This window comes from Tamandua tetradactyla, chromosome 13 (genome assembly GCF_023851605.1).
Source record: "Tamandua tetradactyla isolate mTamTet1 chromosome 13, mTamTet1.pri, whole genome shotgun sequence".
NCBI lineage: Eukaryota > Metazoa > Chordata > Mammalia > Pilosa > Myrmecophagidae > Tamandua > Tamandua tetradactyla.
Window position 1 is genome coordinate 52088005 of NC_135339.1, and position 13997 is coordinate 52102001.

Sequence of the window (13997 nt, forward strand, 5' to 3'; positions counted from 1 at the left end):
TTTCTTTTCAATCTCATAATAGATTTTGTAATCTTTACTCAAATAATTAAAAAACATATATTTACTTTATTTTAAACATCTTGTCTAGAATCTACAGGGTACTTCCCTTATACTAGACAATTTATTAACCCCTAATCATCCAGTTGCTTCCACACCTGACTGTATATGTGATCACCTTTTGTCAGGTATAATAACTTGCTTGATAAACATGTCAGAACACTTACAGCTTAGTCTGTTTCAACAGCTAAATGCAGTCTTTCCACAGCCTCAAGGGATAATTAAATATGAAAAAAGGGGGCAGTTATCAAACTACACCAAAGCTGATTCACCAAGAAGGAGTTCACAGCATGCAGTCAAGGCTTATTTTGTGGCCTGAAGCTTGCCTGAGTGCTTAGTTAGTCACAGCTTTCAGAGACAGGTAACAGTGACAACACTCTCTGTGACATTCTGATTAATGCAGGTATCCACATGAACTTCAAAACAGGTAACAGATGAACCTTAAGTTGTAGCTCAAGCAAGAAGCAGCTATTGGTAAATCGCTATTAGTATCATACCTTCACTATAAGTTATAGCTGTAAAATATTAAACAAAAACCTGAATAAAAACATTAGCAGAAGGGCTTATTTTCTGAGAAAGATAAATGCAGCCACTACAATTAAATGGATTGTGACTAAGTCCTGTAACGCTTGTCTCTTGTGAATCTGGCACTATGAGAGCGCAAAAAGCAATCTCTACCTGACCTCTGGATAACCTAAACAGGAAATTAGGATATTTCTAAGCAAAATAGGCTGTGTCATCCTGTTAAGATCATTGTTTCCATTGACATTTTGCATAAACATCTTACACTAGGCCATTGGAAAAAAACTCAAGCCACAGCGTCTATTCTTTGTAATACATAAAAACAGTGCCTGGCTCAATGCCCTTAACATAGTTAAGGAGGCAAAGTTTGTGGATAGTAATTAGGAGGACAAAGATACAAAAGGGGAAAGAGGAAACAAACAGGTGAGAAAACTGGAAGCATTCTTTAAGTATTTAACCAATTGGCTGAAAATAAATTAATAAAATATTAAAAACTGTAACTTAATTCTTACTAAGAATCAGATTATTAAGAAAGCATTCAATGCCTGGATATATCCCAGAGTATATTAGGCAGATACTACCAAAAAGTATTGGCAAAGTCCCTTGAGGGATGGGAGAAGAAATATTAAACTTTACCACAGGGAAACCCCTGATACTGTGTCAAATATTAGGGACACTCAAATCAACAGGCCAAACCCTTGATCTTGAGACTTGCTCTTACAAAGCTTAAGTATACAGCAGAGAAGCTTAGCCTACCTCTAGGTATGCCTTAGAGTTACTTCTGGAGGACCTCTTTTGTTGCTCAGATGTGGTGTCTCTCTCTCTCTAAGCCCAACTCTACAAGTGAAATTACTGCCTTCCCCCTATGTGAGACATGACATCCAGGGGTGAAAGTCTCCCTGGCAGCGTGGGAGATGACTCCCAGGGATGAGTCTGGCCCTGGCACTACAGGATCAACAATGCCATCCTAACCAAAAGGGAGAAAAGAAATATAATAAATAAGGTTATCAGTCAATGGCTGAGAGAGTTCAAATATAGTTGAGAGGCTACTCTGGAGGTCACTTTAATGCGAGCTTCAGTTAGACACTGCTACCTATTATAACCTGCCAAACACCAACCAAAACCATTCCTCCCAATTCTAGGGCATTATAAAAATTTCTAAATATGTTCCACGCACCAGGGTAACTTTCCAGAAACCTTCAACCTCCAGAAGGGTTCCAGACCAGATAAGTCCTAAAATGCAGAAAAGCCAGCCTCTCCAGAACATAGCTAGTTCTATCCCCCTATCCCATATTATCAACAGTCCTTTCCAACATGAAAAAGTTAGAGTGGGCATAGCCCAAATCCCCCTAAAGAGTGAGAGAAAGATCAAAGGTGATGGTGGAGTTACACAGAAAAGGTGGAGTTTAACAAATAAGGATGAATGCTGAATCATTGTACTGATATTTCTTTTAGTCTACAGTATCTGCTAGAAGCAAAAACTTACAATTGTGGAATTGTAACCTATACCAAACTCTGAAATCTGTTCTACAACTCACTGTTGCCATGTGCTTTGAAACTTACTGCTTTTTGTATATATTTTTCACAAAAAAAAGAAAAAAAAAGCTGATTATAATGATAAATGCACAGCTATATGTTGATATTATGAACCACTGACTGTATACTTTGGATGATTATATGGTATATAAATATATAATATATATCAATAAAAAATAATTAAAACAAAAACCAAAAGAACAACAACAAAGAAAAAAAGAGAGCATTCATTGATTTTAAGGAAAGACTCAACAAGCACTACATTTTTTTAAAAGGATAATTTAAAAATATCTGATATTTGGTCATGGTACTTCATAATGTTAGCAAAGGCACCAATTTGGTTCAGAAAAATGAACCTCCCTGATTGTCTCACCTAATCAATTCTCTGGACATTATATGCTTATCTCATTATATTTCACTTGAGTAAGAAGTAAAACTTTTAAGAACTAATGTTTCTTATGACACCAATAGGGTATTTATGTCTATGTACTACTAAATTCCTTCCCAACCCAATTTGTTAAAAATCAAGCCACTTTCATTTTGAATTTATCATTGAAAGGAGTTGTAAATCCCACGGGTTTCAACTTCCTCTTCTGTAAAATAAGGGGACTGTGTTCATATGTGACAGGCACTTCATTTGAGACTAGCAATGACAAGATTATAACCCAGTCCTGGGATTCAAGTAGTTCGTAAGTAATGGGAGACATATTCATACAAATACATTTATGAACTAACATACTAATTATACTGATAGACCTGTGTATAGATTATTATTAGTGCATTAAATCTTACTTAGGATGGGAACAAAATCTGAGAAGGCATCTTCCATGGTACCCAAATTGAGTCTTACAAAAGAGTTAGTCAAGGGAAGGGTGGCGATATTTCAAGCAGATGGGACATGATGAAGAAAGGCACAAAGACAAGAAACAGTTGTATTTATGGGATGTTCTAGTTTGCTAGCTGCTGGAATGCAGTATATCAGAAACAGAATAGCTTTTAAAAAGGAAAATTTAATAAGTTTCTAATTTACAGTTCTAAGGCTGAGAAAATGTCCCAATTAAAACAAGTCTATAGAAATGTCCAATCTAAGCCATCCAGGGAAAGATACCTTGGTTTAAGAAGGCTGATGAAGTTCAGGGTTTCTCTCTCAAGTGAGAAGGCACATGGAAAACAGAGTCACGGTTTCTCTCTCAGCTGGAAGATGGCAAGCACAGCGTCATCTGCTAGCTTTCTCTCCTGGCTTCCTGTTTGATGAAGCTCCCTGGGAGGCGTTTTCCTTCTTCATCTCCAAAGCGCTACCTGATGGACTCTCTGCTTCATGGTGCTACAGCATTCTCTGCTCTCTCTGAATCTCCTTTCTCCAAAATGTTTCCTCTTTTATAGGACTCCAGAAATTTATCAAGACCCACCCAAATGGGTGGAGACATGTCGTCACCTAATCCAGTTTAACAACCACTCCTGATTAAATCACATCTCCAGGGAGATGATCTGATTACAGTTTCAAATATATAGTATTGAATAGGGATTATTTTGCCTTTATGAAATGGGATTTAGATTAAAACATGGCTTTTCCAGGGGACATACATCCTTCCAAACCAGCACATGGGAAGTGTCATTTACTTTAGCGTTGCCAAACGAAATACGAGTAAGTACAAGATAGGCTGGAGAAGGAGGCAAGGTCCTGTTGATAAGAAGACACATAACTTTCAGTAGCCACTGAAAGGTCTTACACAAGGGAGGTGACATAGGCAGATTTACCATTTAGATATGCAGCTCTGTGAAGAATGAATTTGAGGAGAATTAAACTAAAGGCAGGAAAAATAATTAGAAGACTGTTCTGAAAAACTTGGCCTACACTGGAACAGACTGGCATATAGTTAGGATGGAAAGAAGAGGACAGGTTTGAGAAATAATAGAGGAAAAATTCCTTGACATGGAGTTTGACTAGACACATGGCAGTTAGTGCCACTAACAAACAGGATACAGAAAGAAGACATGATTTCAGACTGAGGGAAGATCATGTGTTGACAGGTTTGACCACATAGGTTGTAGGCTATAGATCCTAGTGGTAATGTCTACCAAACAACAGATATAGATACCTTGTGCCAGAAATATGATGTCACCCAGCAAGGTCAAGTACACAGAGACAAATGTTGTAAGGACAGAAACCTCAGGGACACCAACATTTAGATGGTAGCACAAGGAGGATGCAAAGGAGACAGAGGAAAAAATGTTCACAGAGGTTGGAGCCTTTGAAGAAGAGAGAATTTTTTTTTAATTAAAAAATTTTTTTAAACATAACAACAAACACAAACATTCTTACACATGATCATTCCATTCTACATATATGACCAGTAATTCACAATATCATCACATAGTTGTACATTCATCATCATGATCATTTAGAATAGAGAATTTTATACAGGAAGATAACACCTACTGTCCTTCCCTGCCCTGATGACTTAGGTGTATACTGCTTCAGTAATGTGGCAAAGCAGATTGTGTAGACTGAGGAATGAATAGAACATGAGGAAATAAAGGCAACCAATTAATCGTTCTTTTAAGAATATGGATTCAAAGGAGAGAAGAGACTCGAAATAGCTAGAATGAAGCTAAAGAAGTTTCTTTCTCTCTTTTAGGTTGAAGAGACTGAATATGATTTTAGGCTAATGTAGTTAGGAAAAGGATAAGATGGAGGAAAAGTGGATGAATAATAAAACTAAGTCTCAAAGAAAAGATGGGGCAAGATAAATAATAAAACTAAGTCTCATAGAAAAGACAGGGTCATAGGAAGATGAGAGAACCTTGACAGATTAACTATCCCGAGTCTGAAGGAAAAGTGAGGATGGGTGGTGAATACAGATGAACCATCTGACGCAAAACTAACAGTAAGAGATTGGCAGTGATAGAGATGAATGACATGAGGGCCAAAGGGGTTGAATCTTTCACTTAAGTGTGGAAGTACGATCCACAAATAGAAATGGGGAACCAGGAGAACACCAATCTGCCATTCCCTGTGCAAGTTGTGAAAGAATGCGTAGCTACACTAGAGAGAGCTACAGAATTAGGAGTCTTTACAGAACTACATGACAAGGAGGTAAAGAAAGGTATTCTACCCAACAGAAACTATGGGCCCATTTACATTAAAATGAGGGGTCTTACCCCTAGAATGAGTTGAGACTCAGCATCAAGGGATAGAGAAAACCCTCTCGACCAAAAGGGGGAAGAGAAAAATGAAACAAAATAAAGTGTCAGTGGCTGAGAGATTTTAAATAGATTTGAGAGGTTATCCTGGAGGTTATTCTTACGCATTAAATAGATATCACCTTGTTAGTCAATATGTAATGGAGTGGCTGGAGGGAACTGCCTGAAAATGTAGAGCTGTGTTCCAGTAGCCATGTTTCTTGAAGATGACTGTATAATGATATAGCTTTCACAAGTGACTGTGTGATAGTGAAAACCTTGTGTTTGATGCTCCTTTTATCGACCTTATCAACAGACAAGTAAAACATATGGAATAAGAATGAATAATAGGGGGAACAAATGTTAAAATAAATTTAGTTTGAAATGCTAGTGATCAATGAAAGGGAGGGGTAAGGGGTATAGTATGTATAAATTTTTTTCTGTTGTCTCTTTATTTCTTTTTCTGAATAGATGCAAATGCTCCAAGAAATGATCATGATGACGAATATGCAACTATGTGATGATATTGTGAATTATTGATTATATATGTGGAACGGAATGATCAAAAGTTAAGAATGTTTGTGTTTGTTTGGTGTTTTTTGGTATTTGAAAAAAAATTTTTTTTAATGAGGGGTTTTAGCTAGCATAGTGTAAGAAAGCAGTAGCGAAGTGATAAGAGTAAACAACAAGGAGGGAATGAGACAGGATAAAGGTTGGAAGATGGGAAAGAATGGAGTAAGAAAGTGGAAAGAACAGGGAGAGAGTAGTTAACTTCATTGAGTAATCAAGTATTTTAGTCTTCTGGAATATGGATAGATGGTTGGGAAGTGCCAGAAATGTCAGTGTCTGACCAGGTCGGAGAGAGAAGTGGTGAAGGCTGCTATGAGGTTTACAAAAGGTCAGAGAAGCTTTGATCTTAACTGACTGATCTGAAACAACCTCAAGATATCTGGAGCAGTAGCAAGGGCTCTGGTTCAGAAGCAAGGGAAGAGCTTCTAGAAGGTTTGGAACCAGTGGTTAGATATTTTCTGAAGTCCCTTTCAATTCTCAAATCTCGGGATTTCACAGACTTGAAAATCATTGAATCACAGATTGAAGCTAACTGGCAGATGCTCTGATATCTAAGAAACCATAAAAAGGGTCAAAGAAAAGGAGAGAACTATAAGTTGTAAAACACTCTGGGGACTAACATGTCATCTAACATTAGTAATAATCATTGTGAGCTATACCCAAGAAAGAAATTTAGGCAATAATGCTAAGAATAATTAATTCTCTAATCAAATAATCCCTTCAGCAATTTCATTCTGTGATATGTAATATTATATTGGTAAAATTTCTCATCATCACTATATATCCATTTAACTCTTAAGAGGTTACTATTGACGTAAAAGACATTGATCTAATTTTTTTAAATATATGGTTTTATATAAGAGGAGGCATAAATCCCTTCCAAGTGCTAGCAGAGGTTGGTAGTATTGAGTTCTTTTAGCCATCTACAGTGGAAGACAGGGTGGGATCAGGATCCATGAGCACTGAGAATCTCCTAAGTTTGGAGTTCATATACCAACCGAGATGCTCCTTTTGCATCAAAGAAGGATCAAGATATGAATCCTTCAAGGGCAGAGGTAATAGTTCTCATTTCTACCTTGGAGTACTCAATAAAAGCTTGTTGTACTGAAGAAAACTATATTTCACAGAATACTTTGGGAAACAGAGTTTAAGGATTGTGTCTTTTCTGGGGCAAACACAAAGAAATAGCAGAGAGATTAGGGCATAAGTTTCCAATTCAAACTACTATAAAAGCTTTGTATAAATAAAGCTTGAGTCAGGGACTTTTTCACACATAAAGTACTTGGGATGGATCCTGACAGACTCTCTACCTGAAGTTCACTTAACCAACAATTCATTTTTCTTTTTCTCCATTTAGACCATTAGTTATGTTTGTATTATGTTATCATAAACTTAAATATTATATTATGCGAACAATTTAAAATGTATTTTATAAACTGTAAATTCCTTGGACTTACATATTTCAACTGAAGAATTTTCACTTGAACATCTCATTTGAGTGAAGTATAGGTTTTTCTATACCTTATAAAAGGAGAAACTAAGTTCCAGAGAGATTAGGTATCTTGCTCAAAATTACCCGCAAAAACAAGAGACTGGACTCCAATTTTCTCAATTTACAAGTTAAGCGCTTAAATAACTAGACTAGTATCATTTAATTTTACACAAGATTTCATTTCAATTATATATATAATGAACCTGCTTTAAGCTTCATAGGGTTTTTTAGAACAGTGATCTAAGATTCATACTAGATACGGAAAATATAGTAAAGGCAATCTAGGGAATATTATTTTATATAGCTAAAAGAATGTAACTGAATAGGGTGGTTCTAATACTCATTAGTATGTGACACAGACAGTACACTGTTGCTGTTTTTCTGAAGAGGCATTTAAATATAAACTTTTCATAATTATCTTCCAAACATGAGGAATACTATACTAAGAAAAAAGAGAAACACTTTCATTCCAAAAAAGAAAGTATTTATCAGAGAAAAATGTTATTTCTCATAAATGAATAATAGGAGGGTTGGAAAAATATATAAATTAATTTTAAGAGAAATGATAGTTTCTTATTGACTACTGCTAAGGCTATGCTAATATCTAATAATAGTTTAATGTATATATAGTATTTTCCAAAGTCCAGCATATCACTACTCTTTATTGCTAATGGCATGGTCTAACAATTTTAACCTATCCCTTTTTAGTGAGAAAAACAGCAAGAATATTGATGATTGAAAGCATTTAAATTAGGGACTGCCTCTCTCTACATTGCCTACTGGTTTATAAATTCCAAGCTGTGGAAGACAAAGACTTACTCTTCATGGAACACACTGAAAATTTCCTTCAAAATTAATCAAATATGATAATGCTGATAAATTAGGAATATTCATATTTGCCCTACTGCACACTTACATGACATAATTTTCCCCATGGATATTGTTATATTACCAAATTAAGTACTTATCTTAAAAAAGATTCTAAATGGTATACTTCTTGGGGTACTTATTTTGACAGTACCCAGTAATTCAACTTCTGAAGGCCTACAGAAATACTTACATAAGTATAGCTATATAAATAACTGTAGGGCTATTTATATGTAGAAAAATTAGGGACTCTATAAATAGCCAACAAAAGGGGATTTATTTAATAAACCATGGTATATTATACTAAAGAATACTATGAAGAAATTAAAAAGAATGAATATGACCCTATTTATAGTAAAAAAGAAAATAAAATATAGAATAAATGACCATTTTCCCCAAAGGAAGGAAAAAACTATACATGTGAACACACAAATATATACATGTGAGTATTTGAATATGCATTATAAAAGATATAAGGGAAACACACCAATTACTTTAGGAAAAGAGACTGAGGAAAAGGAAAAATGATAGCTTCCTCTTTACACACTTCTATTTTATTTGATTGGTTTTTCTTTGTCGTTTTTTTTTTTTTTCACATGGGCAGGCACCGGGAAACGAACTTGGGTCTCCAGCATGGGAAGAGAACTCTGCCACTGAGCTTACCACCCTGTTTGTTTTAAACAGTGAACATTCAGTGTCAATTTCCTGGTTTTGGTAATGTAAGAAACTATGCAAGTTCACATTGGAGTGAACTGGGGGTAGTGTACATGGAACATTTCTGTACTATTTTTGTAACTTCTGGTGAGCCTATAATTATTTAGAAACAAAAAAGTTAAAACAAACAGTGAGCAAGTTTTTTTATAATTATTATGCTTTTTTCCTTTAAATAATCATGTGAAAGAGTAATTTTCCAAACTATAAAACAGTTATAATCTTTACTCTTAAAATACTCTTACAAACCTGTGAGTTCAAAATAACTGAAGGTTTAAGTACAAATCACGCACCGAGTTAAGCATATAAACTGTAAATTTCCCAAATTATGACACTGGAGCAAAAACAAAAAAAAGGCAAAAGCTATTTAGGTTTAGACTAATCCTTTACAATCTAAGCTCTCCCAAAGGGCAGCATACTTTTCTAATATCTGAACCTTAAGGTAAACTTTGTGAGATGTCTGGTCTTGTTATATTCAAGAGAAAAACCAAATACATCTTCCTTTAATTCTCTGGCATGTCACATGAATGTAGGATTGTCTAAGGAAAAAAAACGTTTGCTGCAGGAGCTGTGTGAACAAGCTTGTTGTCCTGCTACTAACTTTAGACAAGTATTTGGATACTACAACTTTGGTAAATCCCATTAATATTTTAAGGACTCAAAGACTAAAACTTCTAAAGAAAGTTCCTGTGAAGTAGTCATAGGAACAAGTTTAAGCAAGCTAGGTGTATGTATAATTTAATAACAAATATAATGCAGACAAAAGATGTGTTTAATTATAGTGGAAATAATTGTTATTTAAAAGTGCCTTCTTCCTCCTTGTGAAAGAATAAACTGGAGTAGTGGCAAAAGAATTTTATGTTATGATGTGTTAAGATTAGAAACAGAAGACAGAAATTTCAAAGTAAAGTCTTGGCAGATACTCAGTCTCCATGGCAAGCATTATAGCCAAACAATTCCTTCATTACTTCCAAGATTTATTCATGTTCTTTTGCACAGAACCTCAAATTAATTGTTTTGCGTCAAAAACTGGTGTATATTTAGCAGAGTTCTATCTTTCTGTGGTGAAGTATACCCTAATTTCTTTACTAAACCTTACACTCATTTAGGGATATGGTGGAGAGAGATTCTCAGATTATGTATAAAAGGGTGAAGAAAATGGGTAAGAGGGTTAATGAGATCAAGGAGGTTGGTGTCTATCTACCTTTCCCTTTTCAAGCAATACTGTTGGAAGGACACGTCAGCTCCTCATGGTTCACCATGATGTAGACCTGACACATCAGCCTGACACTGAAGTGTGGTAAATACAGAGATGGTAACTGCCAACTCAGTCAATCCATATCTTCGTAGGGTAAGCGGTACATGACTTACTAATTTCAGCAATGAAGATAAAGCATGCAATGAAACGATCCCTCCCAGAAGTAAAATGTACACCATCCTTCCTCACAAATTTAATTAAACCATTAAAATACATAGTTGAAAAAGTTCAGGAAGCAATTTCCCAATAGATATTAAGAAGCTGAACTCCACCTTGTCTCCTGATATCCTATGAGCAAAGCGTTCTCTCTAACCCATCATTCAAATACTTTTCAGTGCTTTCTTTTCACACTCCTTAGTTTCTATTGTTTAGGCAAGATATTTTTCAGAATCTAACAGTCCTTATCTTCATTGATGCCAGCTAATTGACCTTCAAATTGTCTAGTCTTCTGCTAATCAAAATCTATTCCTTGTATTATAAATGTGTTTCTTTCTAAAGCCTACCAAATTTGTTCTCTCACTTAAAATTATAGTGGCAATTCTATCTCCTCTACTAAGCTAACTGAGAAAAAAACAAATTGTCTTGTTTCCTTTCAGGTAAAATTTTAATATAATTTATGCCCCTAGCATCATTAAATGTTAAAATCCTGGATTTAAGAATCAAGTCATGAATATACTTTCTCACTAAAATACCTTCTTTGCTTGCCTAAGCTCTTAGTCTGTATCTTTAGAACAAACTTTATTTGGTTACAAAACTGTAACCTGAAAATCAAATTTAAGAGCCACCCGTTATTTTTCTCTGTTTTGGTGATTTGGATTTTTACTTCAAGAAAATATAAACAGAAAGTCACAATACCTAGAAAGGAGAAAAGGAGAGTTAACTGAACCATCAAATCCAATTAAAGTCATAAATACTACAATATCAAAAATAGATATGGCAGTTTTAGAAAATAAACCATACATTACCATTTATTCAAAAACTCAACTCTCCATTCATCTCTCTTTCCCCTCTTAAAATGCAGATTTTAACATCTATTCAAAGAGGAGGATAAAGCTACTTTGGGGAACATGTTTTGTGTATGGAAGTCAAATATTTTCAAGAAGCTTCATCTGTTGACAGAAGCTGGCTTTGAGGTAGGTATATTCATGGGGTTCTTTCATTGTTTGTCATGTCCTGCATATTTCTGCCTCCTCACAAATAGGTGGGGATAAAAGAAATGTTAGGAACTTTAAACTTTATCGGCTACTTGTAAAGTAGAAGACTGCTGTGGACTAATCAAGAATAATTTTTTATTTAGTTTGAATTGCTAGTGATCAATGAAAGAGGGGTAAAGGGTATGGAATGTATAATTTTTTTTTCTGTTTTTGTTTTATTTTTTTCTGTTGTCCTTTTATTTCTTTTAATGAATTGATGCAAATCTTCTAAGAAATGATCATGATGATGAATATGCAACTAAAAAAAATGATCATGGTGATGAATACACAGATATGTGATGATATTATGAGCCATTGATTGTAACCATGATGAGAATGTTTGCATGTCAAAAATATATGCATGTCATGAATGTTAGTATATCTGTTTGTTGTTTATAATAAAAATTAAAAAAAATAATTTTTGTAAAAAATAAATAATATTCTGTAGAGTATAAGCACACTAGTGAGTGTAGGAGACAGGATGAAGTTAGTATACAAAATGCATATGATGTTGCTCTATACCCTTCCTAGGAATGGATTACAAATTTAGCCCTATGTTTTCTAGCTCCAAAATAAAGAAGAAAATATAATTAATTATATAACTCAATATTCTTGAGATAAAACAAACCATTTGTTCAGGTTAAATTAAACTATTTTAAGTATTGAAAACAGAAATTGTTAAGTTCACATGAAGAAACCATTATGATCAAGGGATTGAGAAAACCTTCTCAACCAAAAGGGGGAAGAGCGAAATGAGACAAAATAAAGTGTCAAGGGCTGGGAGATTCCAAACAGAGTCGAGAGAGGTTATCCTGGGGGTTATTCTTACGCATTAAGTAGATATCACCTTGTTAGTCAAGATGTAAGGGAACTGCCTGAAAATGTAGAGCTGTGTTCCAGTAGCCATGTTTCTTGAAGCTGATTGTATAATGATACAGCTTTCACAATGTGACTGTGTGATTGTGAAAACCTTGTGTCTGATGCTCCTTTTATCTACCTTGTCAACAGATGAGTAAAACATATGGAATAAAAATAAACAGGGGGAACAAATGTTAAAATAAACTTAGATCAAAATGATAGTGATGATTGAAGGGGAGGGGTAAGGGCTGTGGTATATATGAATTTTTTTCTGTCTTCATTTTATTTCTTTTTCTGAATTGATGCAAATGTTCTAAGAAATGATCATGATGATGAATATGCAACTATGTGATGATATTGTGAATTACTGATTATATATGTAGAATGGAATGATCACATGTTAAGAATGTTTGTGTTTGTTTGTTATATATATTTTTAATTTTAAAAATTAATTAAAAAAAGAAGCCATTATGAAATACAGTGAACTATATCATCAGTAACTAAGTAACAGCAATTCAATCATATGTAGCCTAGACTATCAAAACAATCTTCAATTGCTCTTCCCATTTCCAATTTTGTCCCTCTTCAATCCATTCTCTTCAGAACAGCCAGAATAATCTTTTAAAAATGTAAACCAGGCATGATATCTGCTTCAAATTTTTGCATAGCTTCCTATCATACTTAACATCCAAACCCTAAGAAGGTCCTCAAGGTCCTACATGATTTGGTTCTGACAATCTTCCCAATTTCCTTTGTATCCCTTGTCCCCTTGCTGATTACATTACAGTTATACTATTATCCTTTTTATTCTTCAGCATCTTAGGACTTGCACTTGCTCCTCCCTCTGTCAGGGAGGTTATTTTCCCAGATCTTTCAATGACTAGCTGCTTTTCATTCTGAGAGCTGCTCACATGTTACCTCCTTGTAGAGGTTTACGCTGATAGCCCAACCTGAAGCAGTCTACCACACTCCCAGTCGCTATCTATCATATTTCCCCATATCACTGAAAGCTATTTGAAATTATCGTTACTTATTGTGGATCTCCCTCTAATGAAAAGAATCCATGAAAGCAGGGATCTTGTCCATATTATTCACCATTTAATCCCCAGCTCTTAAAGCAATGCCCAGAACAGGTGCTCAAATATCTGTCAAGTAAGTGAAGAAATATCTGGAAATGGGGCAGCTCTCTGGTGATCTGCTTTAATGTGGACAGCTCTCAATTTCCCTAGAGCAGTGGTGGTCAGTTAACTGTTTTTAGGTCATACAGACTGCCTCTGAGAATATGTTGACAACATTGGACCCTCTTTTCAGAAAACTGCACATATACACAAAATTCTGCATGAAACTCCTAAAACTAATCCATGGTTTAGAACCCAGGTTAGAATCTGTGATCTAAAGGTATGTAAGGGCTTTGGGCAATACAATCCTATGTTATAACCAATTACTGCCTATGGAGTTGAAGGGTGGAGGGAAAAATCAATAAAAAGCTGCAAGTTCAGACACAAAGAATAGATACTGTATGATTCCACTTTTATGATCATGGTAAAGGTAAAACCAAATGCTTATAATACAGAATATAGGGGACCTAGAGATACATGGAAGCTAGAGATGGATGAACAGTCAGCTAATGAGGTTGAACTTAAATGTAAAGAAAAGATAGAAGTGAAGGGGGTTCACTAGTGGGTCTATAAGTAATATTACCATATTGAAGGTGATCATGATTGAAAGGGGATATATAGAACCATGTGTC

The 13997-nt window shown here is 34.9% G+C and overlaps 1 protein-coding gene across 15 annotated transcripts in view; it reads right to left on the minus strand.

Annotated features, from left to right (window-relative positions):
- EXOC6 (exocyst complex component 6) overlaps nt 1–13997 on the minus strand; it is a 250477-nt gene that overhangs the window by 16718 nt on the left and 219762 nt on the right. The gene's annotated exons all lie outside the window — the stretch shown is intronic.